Source organism: Crotalus tigris, unplaced genomic scaffold, assembly GCF_016545835.1.
Source record: "Crotalus tigris isolate CLP2741 ecotype Arizona unplaced genomic scaffold, ASM1654583v1 scf7180000018301.7375997, whole genome shotgun sequence".
In the NCBI taxonomy this organism is placed as follows: Eukaryota; Metazoa; Chordata; class Lepidosauria; order Squamata; family Viperidae; genus Crotalus; species Crotalus tigris.
In genome coordinates, this window is record NW_024096931.1 from 3,043,358 (window position 1) to 3,059,701 (window position 16,344).

At 43.5% G+C, this 16,344-nt stretch overlaps 1 protein-coding gene and 1 long non-coding RNA gene across 2 annotated transcripts in view; one reads left to right on the forward strand and one right to left on the reverse strand.

The window, feature by feature from the left end:
• LOC120310876 overlaps positions 1-4,034 on the reverse strand; it is a 40,918-nt gene extending 36,884 nt beyond the window's left edge. The window contains exons 1-2 of the long non-coding RNA XR_005557481.1: positions 3,996-4,034; positions 3,803-3,881 (exon numbers count right to left, since the gene is read on the reverse strand). This is a non-coding gene — a long non-coding RNA (uncharacterized LOC120310876). The remainder of the gene's footprint in view (positions 1-3,802; positions 3,882-3,995) is intronic.
• HS3ST6 (heparan sulfate-glucosamine 3-sulfotransferase 6) overlaps positions 1-16,344 on the forward strand; it is a 50,730-nt gene that overhangs the window by 3,923 nt on the left and 30,463 nt on the right. The gene's annotated exons all lie outside the window — the stretch shown is intronic.

Consider the following 16,344-nt stretch of genomic DNA (forward strand, 5'->3'; position numbering starts at 1 on the left):
TTGGTTTTGTTTTGTCGCTCCTGGGATCACGATAGGCCTCCAGCTCCTTGTGATGATGAATGCTTCCAAAAATCAATAAAAGCATTTAGAGTTAAGAACTGGGTTGCTTAATTTAAATCCATTGATATGCATTATCCCTGGCATAACAGCGGGATAAAAAAGCTTCTGTCCCCTAAGAAATTATGCTACTTCTTAAGTTTGAGCAAAACGTATAAACAAAATTTAAAAAAGGGGGGGGGTTTTGAAGAATTGCAGAACTGTTTCACTGTTCGAATCCTGCTGCCAGTGATTCTGAGATCCCATCAGATCCCAAAAGCAGTGATCCTCTGAGATCCCATCAGATCCCAAATGCCTTGGGAGATCAGAACAAAACATTTGAGCTGATTGCAACTTGTTGTTTTCCCTCTTTTGGATCCTTTAAGTTAAATGTAAATATACACAAATTTACGCCTCTGCGTAAAATCACATTTTGCAAAAGGATAATTTCCTGCTCTGAGATCATAATGCTGCGGAAGCTCCATTTTGGAGTGAGACAACAGCCAGATCCCCACAACTAGGCTAAAATTGAAAAGTTCTGTGTTACAGAAACATGTCAGCATCTAAGCACATGCAATGATCTAGGCTGTTTCATAAATTAATATTCCAGTGTATTTGTTTGGCATTATAGGGCACGTGGAGACAATAATTGCATTTTTTTTTCTTATTCTGGGATTTAAAATGCTGTGGAATGCATCATCCATGAAATCAAGATTGCTGTGATGAAAGAACAATTATGTATAGATAGGGTGGCTTCCCCATATAGCCTCTAGTGCTCAAAAACTGGAGGACAGAATTATAAAAATTATGTGAACAAGATTGACACTTTCTTCCTCTTTAAAATATTTGACAACTTAACCTTGCAAATCACTTTTCCCTTCCTTTTCTTTGTACTGTAAATATAAATTCACTGTTCTATTCTTACCAATATACATAATAGGAAAAAGGCGTGCCGATTAAAGATGATTTGCCCCTGCATACGAATATCTACCTTTTGTTTTTAAAATTCTCTGCCAGGAGAATCTTGGAATAGTACCTCTAGTACTGAATAGGATGGCACTGTGAATAGAGAAAATGTAGGATTAAATATATGGCTGAAGTAGAGTGAGAACTCATTCAGGGGGTGAGATATTCTTTTAATACAAATGCACGCTAGTGGTCTGACTTAGAAGGAGCCCAGCCACAGTGCAGCGGCCTAATAATAAAAAATGTCGTATCTCGGCCAATCATTAGAAGCAGTTCTCGACTTATACCAGTTCTTTTAGTGACCGTTCAAAGTTACAACGGCACTAAGTGTCTGACGACCGTTTTTCACACGACCGTTGCAGCATCCCCTTGGTCACGTGATTTACATCCGGATGCTTGGCAATTGACTCGGGGGTCACGTGGTCCCCTCAGGCAACCTTCTCCCAAACAAATTCAACGGGGAAGCCAGATTCACTTAACAACCCTGTTACTAACTTAACAACTGCAGCGATTCACTTAACGCAGGGGCAGGCTCTTTTTTGACTCGTGGACTTCAACTCCCAGAATTCCTAAGCCAGCCACGCTGAGGGGAAAGGGAGAGGTTTCCAAGCTGAGCCATGCTGGGAGTTGAAGTCCACAAGTCATAAAAGAGCCAAGGTGGCCTACCCGTGACTTAACCAATATGGCAAGAAAAATCGTAAAATAGGGCACATCTCTCTTAACAAATTTCTCACTTAGCGATATAAATTTTGGGCTCCGTTGTGGTCGTAAGTCAAGGGCCCCCGTATAAAGTTGGAAAAGGTAGAAGAGAAGAGGGGATGGACTCAGTAGCCTGGTGATATGTACGTGTTCAGAGTCCTGAAGGACCAGGTTGAGAACAAAGCCTTGAGAAGATCTACTATATGGTCAGTAAGAGTCAGTGCCAGCTGGATGATGGCACCTAATCAATCAACTTTGGTCATGTGACTAAAATGGAGCTGATTTTTCTTAATGGTACGTTTTTTTCTTATCTGGAACAAAAAGTGAGGATTTTAAAACGACTTTTAATTTCTCTAAGATTTTTGAACATTTTACAATAAGACAAACTTTTCAGGACTACCCTGTGCTTGCCCAGGAAAACTTATTTTAATTATTTGTTAGCTTTTAACCTTTGGTTTATTATTGTATTCGTCTCATGCAGCTTCTTGGTGGGGAACTTTTACTTTTTTTTAACCCCCCCCCCTTTTTTTTTGTAGCCAAGCTGTTTATTTTGAAGAAAATCAAGTTTCATTAAGTCAGTTGGGTTGCTGAGTTCTAGTCCTGCCTTAGGCATGAAAGCTAGCTGGGTGATTTGCAGCCAAACCCTCTCTCTCAGCCCAACATACCTCATAGGGTTGTTGTTATGGGAAAAATAGGAAGAAATATTAGGTATGTTCACCACCTTGAAGTATTTATGTAAACAGTAAGGGTGGAACTATATTACATAATTAAGTAAACAAGTGTCAATCAGAGAGTCAGACAATTCTTAGGGGAAGCTGAGAAAAAGTCACCTTCCAAGCTACACGTGGATTTGACTTTGGGTCTTTTCAATCCGGGTCCTTATCAGAATAACAGAGCTAGAAGGGACCTTGGAGGTCTTCTAGTCCAACCCCTGCACAAGCAGGAGTCCCTAGACCATTCCAGACAAGTGGCTGTTCAGCTGGAAAGCCTCCAATGATGGAGCACCCACAACTTCTGGAGGCCAGCTGTTTCACTGATCAATTGTTCTCACTGTCAGGAAATGTCTTAATTCTAGGTTGCTTCTCTCCATTGAAATTCCAAATGTGCTTTGAAACTTTGTCGTAACAAGTAGGGATGTCAATGCCGCGGGGTAGTCAAAAAAGTCAAAATGGCAGCCCATGATCATGTGATCAAGGCCCCTCCCTTCTTCAAATGCATCTCAGATATCCCTTATGTGAAGAAGGTAAAAAAGAAGCTGAGTCATTTAGGTTCAACACATCACCCATTCATTGCCTTAACAGGCAATCCTACCCTTTACGAACACAACATGTATTTTTACATGTTTATAACAGGTGTGAATCTAATCTTAAACTTACCATTTCAGTCAAGCTAAACAAGTGATAACATAGATGCATTGATGTATAATGTTGGCAACATTATAAAAATAGTTTTTGCTGGCTGGGGAATTCTAGGATATCTTCAAGCTGCCAAGTGTCAACGCTGCTAACATGCATTGACAACAGATGGAAATGTAGCCATCTTTTCCTTTTCGCTTTACAGTTAGATGATGTTGGGAGGGGGGTTGGATGTGAACGAGAGTCCAGCTAGATATAACAACACTAAACTTAGCATGAGAATCAAGGTTATTGAGCCCAGAGCTGATAAAGAATTGGCGAGCTGGAGAGGAAGCCCGTGCTTCAAGCTAATTGGGGAATGTGATCTATGACTGTTAATTGGAGGAAGGAATGGTGCTTTAATACTAGGTGCCCAGGGGAGGGGAATTCAGTTTTTGGCTTTGATTATGTAGTGCTACTCGAATAAAAGATTCTTTAAGGTAAACAATGCCTTGAAGTTCTTTGAAGAGTTTCATCTGTCAGAACCATAACACCAAGGTTTAAAAAATACTGCTCTAATCTTTCTAAGGCCCGAAATTTCCTGGTGGTTCCCCAGGACCAACCCAGACTAAATTCTGTCCCACTTCAGAATTAAACCAGTTTAACAATTAAACCAGTTTAACAAAGTGCTGCCATCTGCTGAGACCCAATGAAAGTCCTGGCGAGGTTTACCTCAGTCTACCTGTGCTGAAGATTAAATGGCTCACCTTCCCACGTTTCCAAGAAAAGAGTTAAACACCTGCTCGATTCTCAGCCGTAACTGCAGCCCCGTCGTAATCTCTTGATCTGTGTAAAAAGTAGGAATTAAATCTACTGGCTTTAACGATATATTTCTCTCCCCTCCCTTTCTTGTTCGTAAGCTTGTTAAACGCATGTCTGGTTTTTCCCCCTCTCATTTACCTTTTGGCGGAGAAAGAGGAGCGCGTATCTTGGTTCGGGTGTATTTAAGATTGCCTATGATTGCAGGCGATGGGGATATTTAAATCTGGGCGTGGGTCTGCGCTTGGGGGGGGTGGGGGAAGAATTTTAAAAGTTGAGCTTTCTTGCTCCTTGGAATCTTTTAAAGTAGTGTCAACATTTCTGAAATAGTTGACTAAGCCACGAAACTCCAGATTGTGCCAAAAGCTTTTAATTGCCAGCAGGTTGACCCCACCCCCTGCACCTGTGGAATTGTTCGATTTAAATGGTTTTTTTTTCCTTTTTTCTTTAAGAAAAAAGTATTTTGAGCCACCGAGTCCTTCTGCACGATCCAAGTCTCTTTGTACTTTCCCGTGCAGTCTTAATCCTTCAGGCAGGTCTGTGGATCCAGCTTGAACATTTCGTCTATGGCCTCCGAGATCGGCATTTGGCATGTTCTTTTGCTTTGTAAATATATTATGAAACTCAACAAAAGGCAAAGGATAGTATCTTTCCCTGGAGTGTTTTTGATGCTTTTCTTGGCCCTACCTTTTTTCTGCAACTTGGGCCCTTTGTTAATAACAAAAGAACCCTTCAGTTTGAAAGCCATGAGTAATTCTCCAGATTGTTAAACCCTTTTAACCCTTGAGTTCAGGGCCGAAAAAAGACTGTTCGGTTCAATAAGAGGGCGGGAGGCAAATTGAATAAGTAAATGAATGAAATAAGAAGCAGAACAGCTTTACGTGCTGGCACAAATACGTTTATGACTGTCCAGGACTTAAGGATACCATTAATTCAAACCAGCGGCATTTGCAGAGAGGCCTAAAGCAAGGGCAAGATTGCAGCTGCAAAAAACCTCATCTGAAGCCTCCCCTTTTTTATGTGCAATCCAGTGGTGCTGTTGTGACTGTCACGTTGTCTCTTTTTTTTGCTGCAAACATATACGCTCTTGATGCCAGTAATCTAAACACTTAAAATGTTTGTGTTACATTGCCCTAGGCTAGGGGTAGGCAACCTTGGCTCTTTTATGACTCGTGGACTTCAACTCCCAGAATTCCCGAGCCAACATGGGGAAACTATGGCCCCTTCATGACTTGAGGACTTCAACTCCCAGAATTCCTCAGCCAGCATGGGGGAACTATGGCCCCTTCATGACTCGTGGACTTCAACTCCCAGAATTACCAAGCCAACATGGGGGAACTATGGCCCCTTCATGACTTGAGGACTTCAACTCCCAGAATTCCTCAGCCAGCATGGGGGAACTATGGCCCCCTCATGACTCGTGGACTTCAACTCCCAGAATTCCTGAGCCAGCGTGGCTCAGCTTGGAAACCTCTCCCTTTCCCCTCAGCATGGCTGGCTCGGGAATTCTGGGAGTTGAAGTCCACGAGTCATAAAAGAGCCAAGGTTGCCTACCCCTGCCCTAGGCCTAGGCTAAACCTTAAGTTTGGAAAACAGGAGTTGCAGCTACTCCTGCAGCTGTGCAACATGCTAAATGCAGACAAGCACACGAGAGTTTTTGCAAATCCCACCTGTCCGGGCATGGCTAGACTGATGAGTCTGGCTGCAATGGAAAAGGGGTGATGTCGCAACAGGTAAACAAGCAATAACCATCTCTCTTAATGATTTCTTGACACAGTTAGTTCAGCGAAGAGACAAAGTGCAGTTTCAAAACAAGTCTCGGCGCATTGAAGGAAGACACCTTTGTTAGCAACTTGGAGGCTAATTCATTTCATGTTTTCTGAGAGCGGACCAAAGTTCCTTCACTTCTGACTTTATTCCTGTTGGTAGAAATTCTAGCCCACTGAATAACACCAAACAGCAAGTTGAAATTAGACAGAGATTTATTGGCTACAATGGTTTGCAAAGCGTGGTGGACTCCAAATAAATATTTGAGCCACAGCTGGTCACAGCAAAAACACACATTATATGCATTCTATCCCTACGCCTTGGCCCCTCCTCTGAGGTTACAATCTTATCAGGATCGCCTAAACAAAATACATTATCCCTGCCCCTTACTATTTTGCTTCACCTATTCCCTAATATGTACTTTATCATGAAATCCTATAGCTCAGTGTGGAAATCTTATAGCCTACGTGCAGAACTCTTCCAAGGTATGTGTACATGTAGAAATTGTGTAGAAATCTTGCAGTCTACGTGTAGAAATTTTGGGTAGAAATCTTTCTGTCTGCGTGTAGAAATTTTACAGAGTACGTGTCACTTTACTTTTTATTCTAAAATTTTATTCCTAACATTCCCATGTTCAGGTCAACAGGCCTCGGTCCATTGCTTGCCCACTCAGATAGAGAAGTATGGGCCGATCTTCTCTCACGGAAGAATCGTGTGATTAATATATGCAGGTAATCTTTGACTTACAACAATTCATTTAGTGACCGTTCACAGTTACAACTGCACTGGAAAAAGCCACTTACGGTTGTTTTTTCACCGTTACGACCGTTGCAGCATCCCCACGACCATGTGATCAAAATTCAGATGCTTGGCAGCTGGTTCATACTTACGACGGTTGCCCTGTTCCCAAGGTCACGTGATCTCCTTTTGCGACCTTCTGACCAGCAAAGTCCATGGGGAAGCCAAGATTCACTTAACAACCGTGTTACTAACTTATCGACTGCAGTGATTTGCTTAACAACTGTGGCAAGAAAGGTCGTAAAATGGGGCCAAACTCACTTAACAAATGTCTCACCATAACAACCGACATTTTGGGCTCAGTGGTGGTCATAAGTCAAGGACTACCTGCTCTCACATGGATGGTTTTAATTTTATATTAATTTTCTGCATGCTGGGCGGAACCTCCATTCCCACCCCGGTCTTTACGGGAAGGCACTCCGAAAAGTTACGTAAGAGGGTAGGATAAGAGTCAGTTTTGTTCATTCTCCATTTTTATTTCGTTTATTTTCTTCTGTATTTAGTAAATGATATGCTGTTTTCATTCTTACTGAGCCCTGGTGTGTTTTAATCGTAATTCACAGAGTCTGTCTTATGGGCTGGAAAAATAATCTTGGCTTGCTTGGCCATTTCCTGGTTAGCTGTCCTTCCTTCCTATCTTCTTTTGCATTTTTCTGAGTTGGTTAAACTTTGATACAGGAGATAATTGGGATTTAAGCATATCCCTCAACTCAAATCATGCAGCTGTCAGAGCATCAGCAACAGTCTCCAGATTTATTCAGTGGTTTGAATAACAACAACAGCAACAACAATAGAGTTGGAAGGGGCCTTTGAAGTCTTCTAGTCCAACCCCCTGCTCAAACAGGAAACCCTATACCTTTCAGACAAATGATTGTCCAGTCTCTTCTTAAAAACTTTCAGTGTTGGAGCATTCCCAATTTCTGGAGGCAAGTTGTTCCACTGATTAATTGTTCTCACAGGCAGGAAATTTCTCCTTAATTCCAAGTTGCTTCTCTCCTTGATTAGTTTCCATCCATTGCTTCATGTCTTCCCTTCTGGTGCTTTTGGAGAATAGGTTGACTCCCTCTTCTTTGTGGCAACCGCTGAGATATTGGAAGACTGCTATCATGTCACCCTTAGTCCTTCTCTTCATTAAACTAGACAAGTTTATTCTTCTTCATGCTATGTACTACTTCTTCAGCTAATAATAATAATAATAATAATAATAATAATTCGCTATTAGTCAATTGCAAAAGGCAGCCTTACTAGGAACTGCTTCCATCCTGCGACGATATCTGTAATACCATCAAACATCCACATCTGCCTATCCCAGGTCCTGAGTAAGGATTCGATAGGTAGACAAAATGCCAAATCCAGTCTGAACATCTGGCTGACTGTGCGATGATCCATAATAATAATAATAATAATAATAATAATAATAATAATAATAATAATAATAATAATAATAATAGCTTAAGCTGGCATATGAATAATCCCTCTTTATGCAGAAAAGTGGCTCAGAAAAGCATTTTCTGGTTGGTAATCATTAAATGATTTATGCCCACTTCGCCTGGCCTCTGCCAAGGTTTGGTTCTTTTTTCTTTCTCTTGTCCCATACCGTATTTTAATTACCTCCCCACCCCGTCATCATTAAACCTTTGGAAAAGAATAGCATGTGTGAGATTAAAAGAAAGTGTTTATTCATTTCATTTGCAAACAACCAGTGTGTATTTACAACGCTTTCTGAACAAACAGGCGTGCCCAATAGCTTTAGGGTTTTGGAGAACTTTACACGCATATGGGTGTAGCACCGGGGTCGTTAACATGTCACGCACCAGGAACTGCCACGTTCTTCCCCATCAAAACATGACGGATTGCTCAGAATATCGCAGTTTCGTGGAGAGACTTGGACTCATTGCTTGAAACCCTGCGCATTTTCACATGAGAACTCATCTGATCTCACTTAAGGACGCCGAAATCTTTGTGCATCTTGGCAACCTCATGAGTCACTGGGGAAGGGGTGTTTAATTTTGAGAATTGAAACTGCGGACACTGGACATATTCCAAGTCACCAGTTTAGGATGACTTGGGTGAGTCAGAAAAATCAAGAGGGCAACTGTCTTCTCAGTCTTGATAATTTGATGATGTGTGAGTTTCAGCTCCCAGAATATCCTAGCTGGCACGGTCCTCCAAGCCAAATACTCTGGCTAGGCTCAGTTGGTATATTAAGCCCTGGGTTGTGTGAACTACACTTTATTGAATAAGCCTCACTTGCCTGGGTTCATGCCATATGTTAGGCCATACAACCTGGCTCAGAAATTCTGGGAGTCAGAAAGTCCATGAGTCATAAAAGAGCCAAGGTTGCCTACCCCTGCTCTACACCAAAGGTGTACGTAACGCTGTTACCTTCCAACTTAAGTGGTACCTATTTATTCGCATTTGCATGCTTTCGAAGTGCAAGGCGGGCAGGAGCGGGAGCAAGGAACGGGAGCTCACCCCGTTGTGCAGAGCTCGGATCTCAAATGGGCTGCCAGCTCTCCAGTCGACAAGCTCCGTGTCTTTAGCCGCTGAGCCATTGCTCCCTTTTGCAATTCTACTAAATGTGAAATGCGGAAGGCATTCCAAAGAGTTTTGAGAAGTTGCAGACCATTTTCACAGTCTCTGATGTTGTTCCAAATTACACAAGCAAAGAAGAGAAATAATGCATTATACAGCGTGAAGGAGAGTCTCACACGCTTTGGTTCTTGCATTGTCCCAAAGTACTAAGGCATAAAGCCCAGGTTGTAGCCATAATGACAGGATTCACACAACACACTCAGCTGAAGCCCCAGAAAGCACATTAAGCACTGGGACTATTTCTGACTCTAGTTATCACGAGCCGCGTTTGTATTCTGCATTTTTTAGTGTAGAGAATTAACAGTCCAACTAATTTACAAAGGATCTTCTGAAACTGCCTTTAAAAAAAAACTACAAATGAAATACCAGTGTGACAGTTAGGATTTCAGGGTTGAGAGAAGTGGGGAATCTGGTCCTCTCCCTTGCAAATGCTGCACAGTTGTGGCAATCCAGAGAGGGCTCATCCTGCAGCTTTGATGGGGGGGGGGGGTGGCAAGAACGAAAGGCAGAGACCAAAGCTAAGCGTGACAGCTTCTTGCTGAGCAAATGGGAAGCGGCTGTTTTACTCCACAAAGTCTCTAACACCAGCAGCCTCGTCAGCCACCCGGAGTAGGAAGCTGCTCCGAGGGGAAGCGGGCGAGGGAGGCATTCAGATTGTTTGGAGAGCAGGCTTAAAAGCTTAGGGCTGACCCTTTTGTAAAGCGGGGAAGGGGAGCCCGACCGTTTTCACAGTCTTAAGCTGGGCGGGGATTGCAAAGTGAGCTAATGAAAGCCTCGCGCTAATGCCGGGATTTAAGCTTCTAAGTGGCTTTTCAAAGCACTTTCAGTGTCGGCAAAGCAAATCCATCAGCCCTAGGTAATTGTTGTCTTTCTTTCTTTCTTTCTTTCTTTCTTTCTTTCTTTCTTTCTTTCTTTCTTTCTTTCTTTCTTTCTTTCTTTCTTTCTTTCTCTCTCTCTCTCTCTCTCTCTTTCTGTCTTACTTTATTTCTCAGTCTTTCTTGCTCTCTCTGTCTCTTTCTGTTTCTCTGTGTCTCTATTTCTCTCTTTCTTTCTCTTTCTCTATATCTCTTTGTTTCTCTGTCTCTTTCTTACTCTTTCTCTCTTTCTCACTTTCTTTATTTCTCTGTCTTTCTTGCTCTTTTGTTTCTATTTCTCTGTCGTGCTCTCTGTCTCTTTCTCTTTCTCTCTGTTTCTTCTTTCTTTCTCTCTTTCTCTCTTTCTCCCTTTCTCTCTCTGTCTTACTTTATTTCTCAGTCTTTCTTGCTCTCTCTGTCTCTGTCTCTTTCTGTTTCTCTGTGTCTCTCTCTTTATCTTTCTTTCTCTTTCTCTATATCTCTTTGTTTCTTTGTCTCTTTCTTACTCTTTCTCTCTTTCTTTATTTCTCTGTCTTTCTTGCTCTTTTTCTGTCTCTTTTTCTATTTCTCTGTCGTGCTCTCTCTGTCTCTTTCTCTTTCTCTCTGTTTCTTCTCTCTCTCTCTCTTTCTCCCTTTCTCTCTCTGTCTTACTTTATTTCTCAATCTTTCTTGCTCTCTCTGTCTCTGTTTCTCTGTGTCTCTCTCTTTATTTCTCTTTCTCTATATCTTTGTTTCTCTGTCTCTTTCTTACTCTTTCTCTCTTTCTCACTTTCTTTATTTCTCTGTCTTTCTTGCTCTTTCTATTTCTCTGTCGTGCTCTCTGTCTCTTTCTCTTTCTCTCTGTTTCTTTTCTTTCTTTCTTTCTTTCTTTCTTTCTTTCTTTCTTTCTTTCTCTCTCTCTCTCTCTCTTTCTCCCTTTCTTTCTCTCTCTGTCTTACTTTATTTCTCAGTCTTTCTTGCTCTCTCTGTCTCTTTCTCTTTCTGTTTCTCTGTCTCTCTCTTTATTTCTCTCTTTCTTTCTTTCTCTTTCTCTATGTCTCTTTGTTTCTCTGTCTCTTTCTTACTCTGTCTCTCTTTCTCACTTTCTTTATTTCTCTATCTTTCTTGCTCTTTTTCTGTCTCTTTCTATTTCTCTGTCATGCTCTCTCTGTCTCTTTCTCTTTCTCTCTGTTTCTCCTTCCTTCCTTCCTTCCTTCCTTCCTTCCTTTCTTTCTTTCTTTCTTTCTTTCTTTCTTTCTTTCTTTCTTTCTTTCTTTCTTTCTTTCTTTCTTTCTTTCTTTCTTTCTTTCTTTCTTTCGCTGGAACTGGTACCCAAAAGACATATCGCCCTTTTTATTCTCTCACTTTTAAGAACAGAGAGAGGGACGCAAGGATCTACTTTCAGAGCTAATTGCAAAGTTTGGAAGAGGAATGATTGGGGAGCCTTGCTGGTTAGAAAGAGAACCCTTATCTTGCATCACCAAGGGCAGGCCTTGGTCAGAAAGCTTTTCCTCTATACATTGGATGGATTGGCAAAGGTAGCAGAGAGAAATAGACCCCTGGCTCTATCTGATGGCCATTATTATTAGCCATCGTCATCTTCGCATTTTCTGATTCTTGGAATTGGATTTATTGCAAAAGTAATGGGAGACTGGTATGGCTCCCACACCTGGGCTGCAACCTATGGATGGCCAGTAGAGGGCAGTCAAGAGACACAGCCCTGTCCCTCTTTCTCGCTACTTACTGCTAGTTGGGATTATTGCAGCGCACTCCCACCCTCCCCGTCTATGCTTCATCTTTATTTTCAAGAATTCTCCGTTGCCCCAAAGACTTTCCTACAAGATAAAAATGACAAGAGAACTACTATCCAAAGTTTGCTTGGGAAATGTTCCCCCAGTACAGAATGAAAGCATCATCTGGGAACATTATTGGGAGCTGAAGAAGCTGAGGCCAAGCAGCCTTGCCTGATGGCCTTTTTTTGTTATTTGATGTTTTTATTGCCTTTTTGCTCAATATGGCAGCCTTTACGTGAATTGGTCATTTCCACCACTCGTGGCAACCATTTTGTGAGTACCACAACATCCCCAAATGCCAAGAATAACGCTTGCTCAGCTGTATTTAATCCACATGTGATTCAGAGAGAAGGAACTTCAAACACAGACAATAAAGAGCTAAGTTGCCAGTTCAAGCTGAGCATCTGGACCACAAGCCAGCCAGATGGAATACCTTATTCCCCACTAGGGGGCACTACCTTCTGTTTTAATTATTTGAAAGGCAAGGTAGCAATTACCCAATTTGCATCAGTGCATTTAAAAACAATCCATTCCATATTGCAGACAGCCTTTATTCTTTTCTTGTTTGGTGGTAGGATTGTACAAAATGTTCCAAGTTCAGGAAAAAAAAAACAACAGGAGTCTCAGAGTTTTGTCAAGGGTGATATGCCAGTTTCGTGGGTTGCCCACCTAGTGTTCAGATTTGTCAACTGAATCTGGAAAAGCCATAAGAACACAAAACAGAATAACAGAGTTGGAAGGGACCCTGAAGGTCTTCTAGTTCAACCCCCAGCTCAAGTAGGAAACTCCATACCGTTTCAGACAAGTGGCTGTCCAATCTCTTCTTAAAAGCCTCCAGTGATGGAGCATCCACAACTTCTGGAGGCAGGTTGTTCCACTGGTTAATTGTTCCCACTGTTAGGAAATTCCTCCTTAATTCGAGGTTGCTTCTCTCCTTGATTAGTTTCCATCCTGCTCAAGCAGGACTAGAGGACCTCCAAAGTCCCTTCCAACTGTTATTCTGCAAGTCTTTCTTTCTTTCTTTCTTTCTTTCTTTCTTTCTTTCTTTCTTTCTTTCTTTCTTTCTTTCTTTCTTTCTTTCTTTCTTTCTTTCTTCTGTCCCTCCCTCCCTCCTTCTCTCCTCCATTACTAAAGGTTTTCAAGAAGAGACTGGACAGCCACTTGTCTGAAATGATACAGGGTCTCCTGCTCGAACAGGGGGTTGGACTAGAAGACCAACTCATCTAGAGCAGAGCTTTTCAACCTTTTCACCCACTGTACCATTTTTAGGATATGGCAATATTCGAGTACCACCAGTCGCCTAGCAAGGTGTCAAAAACTTGATGACCAAAAAAAAAAGGGAAAAAAGTGATAAAGTACAGGTAGTCCTCGACTTACAACAGTTCGCTTAGTGACTGTTCGAAGTTATAAGGGCACTGAAAAAAGTGCCCCCCAAGCCACAGCCGAGCAAGACACCTGCCTGCCCACCCGGCCGCGCTCTTCGTCCTGTCCGAGGTTTTCATTGTTGTGAGCATTTCTGTTGAGGATTGGCAGCAGGGGTGGGGTAGGGGGTGTTTGGTTTTTATTCCCCCCCCCATCTGCTGGGTGGTTGCGGCAGGTTTTGGTCACTTCACATGACCCTGGGACACTGTGACCGTCATAAATATGAATCAGTTGCCAAGCATCTGAATGTAAATCACAAGACCCTGGAGATGCTGCAACATTCCAGCTGATTGGTGCTTCTTCAGGACTCAGCAGAAGCACCAGGATCGATGCAGAGCTCCAGCTGGAGCCTGGCGCTCATCCTGGCGCTTCCGCTGAGCCCTGACAGCCCTGCGGCTCCAGCTGTCTCTCACTCAGGCTTGTGCGGTGCTGCCACCGGTTCAGCTCATTCCCCTCCCCCGCTGCCACTTTTTTAGGATGGACGCGTACCACTTGCCAGGTGCCAATGTACCACAGGTGGTAGCCGTACCACTGGTTGAAAAGCCCTGATCTAGAGTAATCAGCCTTAAACAGATCAACTCCGTGGAGTGTAACCCAATGTTACTGATTGCACAAAGTTAAGAAGAATGGGAGATGGTTAGTGCTTGGATGAAACATCCCAGTAGCAGTGGCTAAATTCCTTATGAGAACAGATGGATCTAACAGTGAGGCTACTGCAAGCGCAAAGAAGACTTTAGCTCCTGCTAAAAATGTTTGCAGTTTGTCTTTCCTTCCTCCTTCTCCTGGCTTTCCCCGTTGGCTCCAGGCTGCCTGCCAGTCTCTGGGACAGATGCTCAATTCCAACTTCTGGTCCACCAATTTGCTGACAGGACTCCTGTCCCCGCAGCCAACTCCCTTTCTTGCTTCGGAATGCAGGAAACTTGAGTCTGGAGCCAAAACCGTTCCTTTTTCCATCTCCCCAGCCCGTCTCAGGGGCATCTTCCTAAAATGAAAATGTGATGTGGAATCAAAAGGCCCGGGGGGTGGGGGTGGGGGGATGACTTTCTGAGTTCAAAGCTAATTCTTTTGCTGAATAGATCTTTTGCAAGCTCATTAGCACGTCGAGTGCTACTTGGGCTACTTAGCAGAGCAGAAATGCACAACTCTTGCAACTTCTGTGTTCCTGGGAGAAAATGGTACCCGAGAGGGAATACTGCAACCAATTTTGGTCACCATGCTACAAAAAAGATGTTGATAAAAGCTTCCCTATCGGACTCCACACGAATAAAGCACAGACGAAGTCTTCTGGGTGAAAACAGCTCCGGTTTACTTGGAGCAGTGGTTCTCAACCTGTGGGTCGGGACCCCATTTGGGGTCGAACGACCATTTCACGGGGGTCGCCAAACAACACAGTCTGCCATTTTTTTACCCCCTTTTCCTTAGCTGTGCTACTCCCTTTTATTCTATTGGCTTTTGAAAGCCAATAGGAATTGTCCAGGCTGTCTCTGCCCTGCTGAGCCCGCCCAAAGTCCCATTCTGCAAACGGTGCTGTACCAGTTGAGTAGTCCTCGACTTACGACCGGTTGAGTAGTCCTCGACTTACGACTAGTTGGGGGGTCGCGGCATTAAAAAGGTTGAGAACCACTGACTTGGAGGAAAAGCGATGACTTTAACACAGACCGGCATCAAACCAGCTCTGTGCTATACAAAGTTTGCGCTGGGAGCAACTGCCTCCCAGCGTGACTTAAACATACTGATGTTATTACTCTACCCTATGCAGTTATGGACCACACCTCTACCACACCCGTGCTCGTTAACCCTTACCTTCACCACACCCGTATTCGATCACAACCCCCTTCCACACCCAACACCCCCACCCTCCTGGCTTCCAATCAACGTTTGGCAACTATCATCGAGCACAGCTTTTGAATTTAATACTTCTTTGCACGCCTTGCGCTAACAAGGCAATGCTGGGGTCACCGCCCATCAGCTGGTTGCTATTTCACCGCTGATCAGCTGTCCGGCGGTTTGAGGTAGCTCTGCGCAGGCATGACAGTCCCTCTGCGTATGGCATCTCCTGCTTCCAGACCCACCGAGCAGCTTCCGTATATACGTCGGAGACTCCGCGGCTCGTAGGCTCGATCTGAAACGCCGCATCGCCGCACAGCCTTTGCTTCTCCCTCCATTAGGTCAGTTCCCCCTCTCTTGCATGTGTCAAGCCCGGGAGGGCTTGACAGTTGAGACCTTGGAAAAAAATTCAGGGAAGAGCAACTAAGATGATCCAAGGCCTGGGGTGACATGATAGCAGCGTTCTAGTATCTGAAGGGCTGCCACAAAGAAGAGGGGGTCAACTTATTTTCCAGAGCACCAGAGTCCTCGAATTATGACCACAAAGGAGCCCAAACCTTCTGTTGGGAAGTGAGAAATTAGTTAAGTGAGTTTCGCCTCATTTGACGACCTTTCTTGCCTCAGTTGTTAAGTGAATCACTTCAGTTGTTACATTAGTCACAGGGCTGTAAAGTGAATCTGGCTTTCCCCAATGACTCTGCTTGTCAGACAGTCACAAAAGGGGATCCTCTGACCCTGGGACACTGTGACCGTCATAAATATGAGTCAGTTGCCAAGGGCCCGAATTTTGATCACGTGACCATCACTGCAACGGTCATGTGGGGGAAAAAACGGTCAACAGTCATTTTTTTTTCAGTGCTGGTGTAACTTTGAATGGTCACTAAATGAGGATTATCTGTACTAAGGTCCATCCTGTCAGAGGCTGTCAGAGTCGAGGTGGCGCAGCAGTTAGAGTGCAGTACTGCAGGCCACTTTAGCTGACTGTGTTCAGCAGGTCAGCAGTTCAAATCTCACCGGCTCAAGGTTGACTCTGCCCTCCATCCTTCCGGGGTAGGTCAAATGAGGACCCAGATTGTTGGGGGCAATGGAAATATATATATACATTGCTTACTGGTGTACACCGCTTAGAGAGTGCTTGCACTTAAAGCGGTATATAAGTCTCACAAATAAATAAATAAATAAATCTGGCTCTTGGGGTTAACGGTGCAAGTCAAACGCAAAGACATACTCAGCCCGGATGAGCAGAAGTTCACCCACAACTAACAGGAAAATCTCTACGATTCAAGCTCAGTTTTCAAGCTCCTCATCAGGTGTCCTCAACAACAATACACAAATTATTTGCCGGTGCCATATTTCTTCCAACCTTGAATTTTCTGGTAGTCCCTCATCCAAGTTCTAGATCAGTGGTTCTCAACCTGTGGGTCGGGACCCCATTTGGGGTCGGGACGACCATTT